This window comes from Lycium barbarum, chromosome 1, assembly GCF_019175385.1.
Source record: "Lycium barbarum isolate Lr01 chromosome 1, ASM1917538v2, whole genome shotgun sequence".
Lineage (NCBI taxonomy): Eukaryota > Viridiplantae > Streptophyta > Magnoliopsida > Solanales > Solanaceae > Lycium > Lycium barbarum.
In genome coordinates this window covers 144,334,585-144,346,910 of record NC_083337.1, presented here as the reverse complement: position 1 = coordinate 144,346,910, position 12,326 = coordinate 144,334,585, and the positions used below count along the sequence as shown (strand labels likewise).

At 35.5% G+C, this 12,326-nt stretch overlaps 2 pseudogenes; one reads left to right on the top strand and one right to left on the bottom strand.

Moving 5' to 3' along the window:
• Positions 1-2,651: 2,651 nt before the first annotated feature.
• LOC132612026 (premnaspirodiene oxygenase-like) lies at positions 2,652-5,086 on the top strand (annotated as a pseudogene).
• Positions 5,087-5,390: 304 nt separating this feature from the next.
• Positions 5,391-7,151, bottom strand: LOC132615536 (acyltransferase Pun1-like; annotated as a pseudogene).
• Positions 7,152-12,326: the final 5,175 nt, after the last annotated feature.

The window sequence follows — 12,326 nt, the reverse complement described above, 5'->3', positions numbered from 1 at the left end:
TTTTTCTTGAATTTGTATTTTACCTATTTAATCTTATTTATTGACCACATCCTAATCCTTTTTCTTCTCATTTTTTGTGCATGATCATCTCGCACACGAGTCCGAGGGATTCGTTTTCATCCGTATTTGGCGTTGGGTTAAAAGCCCAACATGATTCCATTCTCTATCCAGCCGCAACAGTCCAAAATGACTGGGCCAAAGCCCAACAGCAGCCTAGTCAAAGCAATCCTAAAATGGGCTGAGCCCATTTAACTTATTTGCCCTTCCATTTCGTTTTCTTTTGTGTATTTAATTTGTGTTGTATGACTAACACTTTTATTTGTTAATTTAGATGAACTTTAGCAAATTAGTGAAGTTTAGTTTAACAATGGGTAGTTAATTCAAAGAGAAAACTAACAATTAGCTTCATTAGTTTATGTCGAAATTATTTATTATCCACAATATTTATCTTTAGAATAATTGATTTTCAAATAATATGACTATATTTTTTTTTTTAAGTTAAGTGAATCATATTTTATTCCTATTATCTCATGAACTTCAAAACATCGTTAAATAGGAATTCAATCATATTTTATAAACATTTACAAGATTTATCCAATTATACATATTTTTAGTCGAAATTGTTTAAATAAAGAGTGATAAAAAAACAATAGAAAGAAACTTACGGACTTTTCATCGTATTTAAGAACAGAAGTCTAGGCATTTCTACACCACCATATTCATATAACATCATTTCATCTAAAGATAACATTTAACAAATCATCTTTTAAAAGGCTATTATTCATAGGCAAATTACCCTATTTTCTACAAAATCTTATTTTTTGAATAACATTACTATATTTTTCATTTAAGGCCTTAGCAATATCTTTAAGTCTCATTTAACATTTAGATTCTTCTTTTACGCGAATTGCTATGTTTTCCTACAAGTATTATTTTAAACAACACTATTATACTTTCGTTTAAAGTCTTAACAATATTTATAGGTCGTATTTCGAAATAGCATTAAAAGTACTCTTTTATACAAATTATTATTTTCTACAAGTTTTATTTTAAATAGTATTCTTACATGTCTATCTATAACTTTAGTCATACTTACAAAGCTACTTTCTTTTTTCTATAATACCATATTTACACTTAGCCTAATTAAATTTTAGTCCGGTCGGTTAACCATTGTTAATGGGTCTTAAAGGGTGCCTAATACCTTCCCTTTAGACTAATTGAACCCTTACCTAGAATCTTAAGTTTCGCAGACCTTAAACAGAGTTAACTTTTAACATAACTTTAATAAACTTTAGGTGTCCTAATTCACCATAAATAATTAGGTGGCGAATCCTTAAAATAAACAAAACAGGAATCTCCAATACGTCATACCTCTACTTTAATCCCGGTTAAAATGGGGTGTGACAAGAACTCTACAACAACAAAGTGTAGATTGGCCATCTGTTGAAGATCCAAAAATCAACACAGATCCATACAAATCCGAGAATAAGATATTCAAATCAAACTGTAATTACAACTTAACAGTAGCAGCGGTGGATGCGTGAGTTTAGAATTTTAGAGAGAGAAATAGAGGGAGATGAGAGAAGGAAGAGAGAGAGAGAGAGAGAGAGAGAGAGAGAGAGAGAGAGAGAGAGAGAGACGGTCGTTTGATTGGGCTCCGGTAGAGCTCCGCCGGAAAAGATGATCGGTGGCGGCTCAAAACGTTAGAGATAGAGAGAGAAGACGACGTGAGAGAGAGAGAGAGAGAGAGAGAGAGAGAGTGGAGGAGAACGTTAGAGAGAGGAGGAGAAGGAGTAGTAGCTAATAAGTGTCATTAACATACAACTTTTAGCTATGAGGAGTAATTAATGTAAATTATAGCTACTAAATATAATTACCTATACAGTTTGCCACACCATGTAGATTTCCCAAAAAAAAAAAAAAAAAAATTTGTGATCTTTCGATCTTTTGGTCATAAAAGAAAGCCCAAAATTAAAATAAAAAATAAAAAAATTGAATCGATTAATCAGAATGAACTGAAATTTGTCAAATTTGCAAAAGGGTTAAATTTGTCCTTGAATTATGCAAAAGGTTCAATATAACCCTCTGTTTTAAAAAACTAATCCTTTATTGCATGACACATGACTTCACCGGGTGGTAAACTTCCACCGTTAAAAAATAAGAACAAATTTGTTCTATTTCGCATAGTTCATGGATAAATTTGTCCCCAACTAGTAATGGCAAAGGCATATTTGAATTCAACTATTAACGAGGGATAAATATTTTCCATTTCTGGCCAAATTTGTCTATTTCCCCTTTGTTTGTTTTTTTGTTTAATAATATCATGTGCAGCGGACGATTCTGGTAACCATGTGCAATGGACGACTGTGGTGACCAATAATATCTATGTGCAATGAACACTTTATGATAAGTCACGACGTGCAGTGAAACATTCTATTTATGATAACGCACTGCAATGGAGTATCATTTATGAGTACATTAAAGATCAAATGATGACCTAACTATCCGAAATTAAGTGATGCTATAGACATAATTAAGTGACTTTTCTATTAACTTAAAAAAATATGACTCCTTCTTGAATTAGATCATTTAGGAATTGGGCCATTATAAAAGCAGCCATGTGGCTTCCTTGGTGGGATTAAGTCGTTTGGGTATTCGGCCATTATTTGCAGCAATATCCCTCATAAGCTTCCTTTTCTTTAATTACTGACCATTAATGGAGATATACTCCACTCTTAATTTCAACTTACTTTCATTTTTTCTTTTCTTCTTCTTCCTCTTTATTCTAATCAGTAGACAATGGAAAAACAAGAAGCAAATCAGGTTCCGTCCTCCAGGTCCATGGAGACTTCCCTTTATTGGAAGTCTGCATCACTTGATCGGACGAGGACTTCCACATCACACTCTTAGAAGTTTAGCGCAAAAATAAGGGCCAATTATGTACTTGCAACTCGGGGAAATTCCAACGGTGGTCATATCATCACCTACTATTGCAAAAGAAATTCTAAGAACTCATGATCTCGCCTTTGCTACTAGGCCACAACTTACATCCACAAAAATCATATTTTACAACACTAAGGACATTATATTTCACCAATATGGTGACTACTGGGGACAAATGCGTAAAATTTGTATTGTAGAACTTCTTAGTCTGAAGATGGTCAAGTCCTTTGGTGCAATTCGACAAGATGAGCTTTCAAGTCTCATTTCATCAATTCGTTCCACGAGGGGTTCCACAATCAACATGACAGAAAAAATCTTTCGGTTTACCAACTCTGTCACTTGTAGAGCAGCCTTCGGAAAGATGTTCAAAGATTGAGACGAGTTTATAACATTAGTGAAGGAAGTACTGTTATTAATTGGAGGATTTGATGTGGCAGATCGTTCCCTTCTTGCAAGTTACTTAACAAAATGAGTGGCTCCAAATCTAGATTGATGAATGCCCATGAAAAGGTTGATGAAGTTACGGAGGAAATCGTCAACGAGCATATTGAAAATAAAGCAGCTGGTAAAAGGGGAAATGGTGAGTTTGGAGACGAAGATTTGGTTGATGTTTTCCTAAGGGTTAAGGAGAACACAGAACTTCAGTTTCCAATCATAGATGGGGAGTGCTTCATATTACTGCCACTTAGTTCGCTATTACAAAGTCTAAAAGAAATATTTAGGCTACAGTCCTGGAGATTACAAAAACTTCGAGTTAGGTAAGGTGTTGTAGCTGCACCAGTTGGTGTCGAGTTGACAAAAGAGTGCCCAGAAACTCGCCCTTCCATATCACGGTGGTAGTAGGCTGCTACATAAGCTAAGGGTCCATCAAAAAGAAGCAGATGAGTTTCATCTGTTAGATTCCGTCCATAGTCTGCGAGTTTATCTGCCAATAAGTTTTGTTCCCTGTAGACGTGGGTGATCCTTGTTCTACTCCGCTGGAGGAAGAAGTGCCTGCAATCAGAGAAAACATTAAATTCATTGTTATAGCTAAGCATTCGAACGACCTCTAACGAGTCTGTTTCAACTAATTCCGGAGTGTTTGAGTAATTGCTGTAAGGTGTTTACCTTTTCCCCATCAATTAATATATATCGAAATTGTCCTGGTTAATTGGTTTATTCCTGCAAGATCATAAAAAATGGAAGGACAATATTTATTTGTATCTAGTAAATCGATGTCACAGTGCAATCTCAAAGTTGGGAGTTTATAGCTCCACACCCCTTTAAAGGTTTCTCCTTAAGCATTTTAGTACTCCTTTTCTTTTATCTTTTACCTTATTAAATATAGGAATCTATATATTGATTTTAATTTATTTATTTGTTGATTCAGGACATCTTTCTTGCTGGAACTGAAACTTCATTTACAGTTCTTATTTGGGCATTTTTAGAACTGATGAAGAACCCAAATATTATGGCCAAGGCCCAAAGTGAAGTGAGACATATCTTTAAGGGAAAGAAAAATTATGATGAAGAAGATTTTGAAAAATTGACATACCTGAAGTTAGTGGTTAAGGAAGCATTAAGGCTACATTTTCCAGTTCCTTTTATAGGGCCTAGGGAATGTATGGAGCAAACAAAAATTGATGGATATGCAATACCTTTTAAGACAAGGGTACTGATCAATGCATGGGCACTCGCGAGAGATTCTGAAAGTTGGGATGATCATGAAAGTTTTATACCAGAAAGATTTGAGAAATCTTCTTTTGACTTAATAGGAAATCACTTTGAGTTTGTTCCATTTGGTGCAGGAAGAAGGATGTGTCCAGAAATGTTATTTGGTTTAGCTAATGTTACACATCCACTGGCTCAGTTACTCCTCCACTTTGATTGGGAACTCCCATATGGAACTAATCCAAAAGATTTGGATATGACTGAAACAGATGGAATAACTGCGAGAAAAAAGAAAGATCTATTATTAGTTGCCACAGATCATAGAAACGATGACGAATTTTGATTCATCTCCTTTTCGCTTGGTTTAATTATGTGTATCCCTTTACATCTTTGAAAAATCCCTTGTAAAAGCCCAAAGAATAAAATCCATAGTTTATTGGATGCACGATTTTACCCGGTTCAATCCGTTAGACCAAATAATCTGGAATCTCATTTACTCTGAAGAGCAGTATTATATGTAATGATCTTTTTAGTTTTTAAAATTATGCTACTTTAATTTAATAAAAACAAGATAACAATGAACTCTATTTTGCACCTCAAGAAAGTCCAAAATTTACCCAAGAATGTCTTCTCGATATATTCGTTGTTCCTCCCTCGAATTAACGGGTGCACCACTGGTCTTTTTTTTTTCTTTTTCCCCCATTTTTGGAGGATCTGTAATGTTTCCACGCTTTCCATCCAGCGTAACTCGAACCTTGAACCTAACGGTGGTTGGAGGTGCTTTACCAACTGGGCAACCTTCACTTGTCAGGTGCACCGCTTGTCCAAAATAGAGTAAATAAAGAAAAACTTAAATGTCCTGCCTTTCTATATCTTTTGTTCCTTTTCAGAAAGCTGTAAATTAATACGAAGATACTATAAAACAGAATTAGTTCTTTGCCATAAGAAGAAAGTTAACATCAGGGATATATAAAAGAGAATAGAGAAGACAAGTCCCAAGCATTGGGAATTAAACATTAACAATCAATATTAAAAACTTTTGCTAAACGAGAGAAATAAAAAAAAAAAAAAAAAAACACAACAGATATATCAGAAACAAATGAAATTCAAAACTTAACACTGATCTGAATGCAGAAAGCAAAGCAGTACATATTACTAATTGAAGAAGCTCCTTGTCACTTTGGCATGCAAGAATCGAAATTGTCCAATTTCATCGATCATGCATAATATGAATATGTATTGTTGTTCATAATAAATCATGTGCCTGCTCAATAGGAGTAGCAAATTGGAGAAGGTCCTTGTCATTCTCGAAGACAGACATGTCTTGTTCATTCAAGTTCACGAACGCTTCAACTCCTCTGCGATCAGGTGTATTCATCAATATAAAGATCTTGTTAGCTGGACCACTTGCTATACTTCCTCTAGCAGGTTTCCCCCATCCAAAGTCTAGTTTCTCGAATTCGAACCCTAAAAAGCTAGTGTTAGTGTACACATCACAGTTCCTTTGCTGGTATGGCGCTTCTCCGTTTCTATATGCATCCAGCATCTCCGAAACCAACTCATTTTGTTCCACATTATTTCTGCCCGAGAGGTTGTCTTTGGACTTTCTTATATCAGCTACTAATTTTGGCAATTTGAGGTCTTGTTCTTCGTGATATATTGGTGTGGAAAATACGGTGAGGATATTCCCAATAGAGGTTGGTGGTAGAGGAGGTGACATTGATGCTCGTAAATTTGAGCACTGGATCAACTGAGATGGCTTGAACGAACCCGAGTTGTCATTAGCACTGACAGCACATTTATAGAGAAGTGCATTGACCACCTCGTTCCTCGTTGGATTTGTTACTCCAGATTCATGAGCAACCAAGGCTTTGAGAGCACATATCTTAGAGGCGGAGAAAACAAACCTCTTTTGGATACATTCTTCCTGTTTTGAATCAACCAATGGGAAGACAAGAGCACCATCAAAGGGTGATCGTATTAGGGAATCCTCAACAAAGCATGGAGCTAATTTTGCATTAGGGTTCCGCGTTAATGCAGCCCAATCCCTCAAGAAGTAGTAAGCACTACATCCATCTCCCACCTTGTGTGACACGCAAACGCTAAGTGCTATTCCTCCGCACTCAAAATGGCTGAGTTGAGCTACAGTCGATGCACGACCAATACAACTCCCCCAAAGTGTACCTTGAGGAAATGTCAAGTCTTTGATACGTGAATCGGGGTGATAAACAATTTTGTCCATGGGAGAGTTTATTTGAACTTCAAAGAACTCAGCCCCATGATCATCACACTCAATGGTGGCATTATCTTTCAGACTCCCAGCCCATGGATAGTAACAAGTTAAAGTTTTTGACAAAGAGTTTGCTAGGAGTTGTGATAGTTGTTTAGATCCATTTGGGATGGTAGCTACTTGATGTTTAGTGTAGAAAAAAACAAGGGGTATATAACTATGACTCACCACTTGATCAACAAGGGAAAGCTTGTGCAATCTTTTGAGTAGATGGGGTGGGAGACAAGGGTTTAATAGTCTTCTTCGAAATAATTGATACATTCACCATCTTTAATTTACACAAGAGAACCCTCACCAATTAATGACCCTTTAATTTCTTCTCAGTTTAATTAACTTGCAGGAGTACTACTTAATGGTATATATACTAGTGAACCTGTCTTGTAAAAAAGATTCATTAATTTTATGAAATAATATCATTCGGAGTGCAATTATACGTTCTTAACGTATTCATTCAATGTGTACACACACACACGAGCCTCTAAATACAGCAAAAAATATTAAAGAGATAGAGTCTTTGAGTACTTCCAGCTCTGCTCAAAGATGACAATGACATTATTAAAATAAAAATAGCAAAAGACTAGAACCACGTGAAATGTGACATATATGTGGAGTAAACTATAAAATGCATGCTGCACGATCTTTTAATTTTCTTATGCGGATGCATTCTTCGTACTGTTCACAGCAGTAAGGTGCTGAACGATTATCAAATTAAAAATAAAAAGTTACACGGGAAAGAATCCAATTGACATTTCGAGTAACATGGATTTTGTAAAGAATAAATCTTGGGCTAACTCAACCCCAAAAGCTAGCTTATGAGAGAAGTATTGCGGGCAATTTGCACGATTGCCCTTGTTCGGCAGGGGTGGAGCTAGGCCTTCGAACGTGGGTTCCGCCGAGCCCAGTAGCTTTGGTCCGAACCATAGATTTGTATTAAAGTTTTTGGTCAATATGTACAAATTATTAATTTAGAACTCAGTAACTTTAAAGAATTAGAACCCCGAACCCACAAGCTCCAAATCCTAGCCTCGCCTCTGTTATTCGAGGTGGTCTTTAATTATTGCCCCTCAAATTGCTGGTTTTTAATTTTTTTCACTTCTCCTAAAACACATCTGAGTTCGAACCTCGGCTTAGTTAAAAAAAAAATCGTAAGACAAAGGTTCGTTGCAAAATTAGGCCTATTCGGGCAAAAGTTAGGCGTTAACTTTTGTAGAATTTCAGCAGAGTAATATATATATATATATATATATATATATATATATATATATATATATATATATATATATATATATATATATATATATATATAGAGAGAGAGAGAGAGAGAGAGAGAGAGAGAGAGAGAGAGAGAGAGAGAGTATTTTACTGAGCGCGGGTTCAAACTCAGAACCTTAGAGTATTTTCGGTCACTTTGTAAGCGAATGGCAAAAATTAAAGATCAGCAATTTGGGGACAAATTAAAGACCAATGCCTTTGAAGGGCAATCCGTGCAAAATAAAATAAAATAAAGGATTGTTAGCTTATGAGGGAAGAATTGTACAAGTTCATATAAGAAGACCATGTATCCTTTATAACTCATAGATGTGGTACTCTTACAACACCTGTTTAATCAATTTGCCTATGAAAGTCAAAATATTGGAATATCTTTTAAAATATATGAATATTTGAAATACTTAGACGTAGCAGTCCAGTGTTGAAATTTAAAGGGTACAATTATCTCCGCTCTCAATTCTCCAATATACATAGCAGTCTAGCGTTGAAGAATTATTTCTTCAAATTAAGAATAAATAACGATTATATGGGACATTTTCAACGACATGGATATGTAACGATTTAGTGGTGTGTATTTAATTTAAAATTTACTAGTTAGTCTTGCTTTTAGTCCTCAGTTTCTAGTCAATCCAAATTAGCCACAAACAGCTAGTACGTTACTTGTTAATTGGTGATCACGTGCTTATTTTTAATTTGAGTTGTTAGTGGGATGTCACATTAGGGACAGCTGTAAATATTAGGCGCCAAAATAAAGGTGGGGAGAAGGGAATTTAATGGACGGAGGTATAATATGATCGAAAATAGAGTATTGGAGCAAATTGTTACGTCCCGCGTTTTCACAAGTCGGAAGGCGTACGAGATCAGTGACATTAGTAACGGAATAAGTTTGATGAATTTTTGAAACTGTTATATATGGTCTTGATATGGTATTTTTTTTTTAAAGTAAACCCCTTTTAGTAAATATTTGATAAGTATGATTTTCTATAGTTATTACTGTTACTACTTCTGGGATACATTTCTAATTATGTGTGCGGTATGAGGACATTTAGAAATAAGATTTTATTTGTTATGGGTACATAAATTATTTTCTCTTATGAAAATCTATCTTTTTCTATTATGAGAATTATTGAAGAATACGTATGATAGATATTTATATCTGCACCATTGCTATATGATTACCGTATGAATACTATGTTACCAATTAGATATAGTGATTACTAGATGAAAATATAGAAGGAAGCATATGGTGCTTTTTGTTTACAAGTGTAACAGATAGAAAGTCCTTTTAATTGGAAAAAATATGTATTATATATTAAATGCTAAGTGGGACAGCAAGGATGGAATAGCTACTATTAAAAGGTGTAGTGACTACGTGGATTAATGGTAGGCATTAATTTTAGTAAATATAAGGAACATTACATTGATAGGATAAGTGTTTCGTACTATTAGTGCGTGAATTTGTTAAATTTCACATTTTTGTGCATTGGCTTGGTCGTAAGTTAATTGACATAAGTTCAAGGACAATATTACTTATGACGTTATAAGTATTTATGCTATGTTTAACAAGTGATAAGTAAGTGTCGTGGAGGTTAAATGAATCGGAGAAAATAAGTTTGGTCAAAGTTTAGAAATTGAACAAGTTATAACGAACTATATGGAATTTTAGTCACATTCAAGTATGCAAATAAAGAGATCATTGTCACGCCCCGAACCATGGCCTGGACGTAACACGGCACTCGGTGCCTGACTGCGTGTGACCGAGCGAACCACATGGCTTGCTGAATCATCATGATACATACATGAGCGGAAATATAACGTGAATGCATGATGAGCCTTTATAAAACGTAATAAGTCATAATACTGAATAAAAACACTTGTTTAAACATGAGTGCGGAAATAACATGAATGAGCCAAAAATGGCTATACGACTCCGAATGTCTGACATAACATAACTGACTTGTCTAGTCTATGAAACCTCTATCATGATCTGACTGGAAAACATACTTACTGGGACAAGGCCCCCAGCATACCTTAGATGCATAACTAAGCATAAAACAAAAGTTGACTAAACCCCGAATGAGATGGGGCTCACTAATAAGCTGATACGAATGCTATCTTACTGAGCAGATGTGTCGTCCTGTATATCAGTACCTGCATCGTGAAATGCAGGCCCCCGGGCAATAAAAAGGGGACGTCAGCACATTGAATGTACTGGTATGTAAAACAACTGAAAGAAACAACATGGGACATGGAAAAACATGATAAGAACTGAAACTGAAAACCTGGACATGAACCTGAGCATGAGCATGAGCATGAATACATATATATATAAAACATGGTAAAAATATCATAAGTAGGGAGAGCAATAACTTATAACCGATCCATGGTCTGGTGCTTGCGTCCCGCCAGCAGAACACTCAGTCCTTGCCAGGGAACATGAGATTTAATAAAATATGAAAGGATCCAGTCATTATGAGAGATCGTCCGGGACATGGGTGGAGCGATCCTCATCCTACGGTGGCTACGTAGTTTCAGGCTATCTGAAGCCCTCCTCGGTAATTAATGCAACTCCCAAAACATGAACATGTAAAATAGTGGCGCTTGCTGCCCATGGTATATCATGAATCGTAACTTGCTTGTTCATAGTATTCATGATCATAACTTGCTTGTACATGGTTTTCATGAATCATAACTTGCTTGTACATGGTTTTCATGAATCATAACTTGCTTGTACATGGTTTTCATAAATCATAGCTTGCTTGTACATGGTTTTCATAAATCATAACTTGTTTGTACATGGTATCATGAATCATAACTTGTAAATATAGTGTCATAAGATAACTTGTCATAGTCTTGCAAAACATGTTTTTGATGCATGAGTAATAACAATAGTTCATAATCATATATATATATATACTTGACTTGAAAACATGCTTGTAACTTGCTGGATGAAATCATAAAGTTTCATATAAAACATAATGAGAACACATGAGGAAGAATTCATGATTCATGGATTAAGCTAGGGTTCCTAATAACCGTAATGGAAGATTAGGAATACAACAACGAATATAGATACAAAATTCATGTACATAAATACTTAAATACGGGCTACCAATATGTTGGGTTTAATGCCCTAAGATTTGAACTTCATGGATATCAATGAAATGAAGCATGGGGAAGAACATAGAGATTCCCTCATGTGGATGGAAGTTCTACATACCTTAGTTGTTCCAAAACTTGAATTAAAGACTTGGATTTTGAAGAAGATTTCCTAAATCTTGATTCTTGAATCTTGAGATGGGTTTTCTTGAAAACCCTAGATTAGGAATGATTATTTCTTGTTTAGATTACAAGGATATATGTTAGAATTGAGTTGGAATAATTGGAATGGACTTACCTTGGTGTTCTTGATGTTGGAGGAGAGTAGGAGGTCGTTCTAGGGTTTGAGGGAATGAAAAATAATGACTTGAACTGATATAAACGAACATATAATGTTTTGGAAAATGCAGTTTACGTCCAGCACTGTGCTGGCCGTATTTCAAGTTTACGGGCCGTAAACTGCAATACGGTCCGTATTCTGCCATATGGACTGCACTGCCTCTCTTCAGTAAAATGGTCATAACTCTTTGCACAGATGTCCGTTTGACCCCCGTAAGATACTGTTGGAAAGGTATTTCAATGCTCTACAACTTTCATCAAGGAAGATTTCCCAAATTCCAAACACGTTTTGAAATACGGGCCGTAAAGTGAAATACGGTCCGTATTTAACCATATGACCTCAAAATGTCAAATTGCAGAATGTTCAGAAATTCTTGGTTTCAGTTTACGGGCACTGTTCATGGTCGTAAATTGAAATACGACCACTGTTCATGGGCGTAAACCACCATATCACAACTTAACGGAAAAATTTCAATTCCCACATTCTTTATCTGATGTTCTAAGTCTAGGATCGTGGTCAAAACTTTCATTAAAAGTACGGGGTGTTACAATATCTCCCCCTTGGGATCATTCGTCCTCGAATGATGGGTCATGGTTAAGGATATGGCTGGACATGGCTTGAATACATGAACATGAATGAAAGACGACATAAAACATAAGAGCTTGACATGGTTACGTGGGGGCATGATCATGGAACATAAGAACTGAATGGATGATTACATGGAAACATGGATAC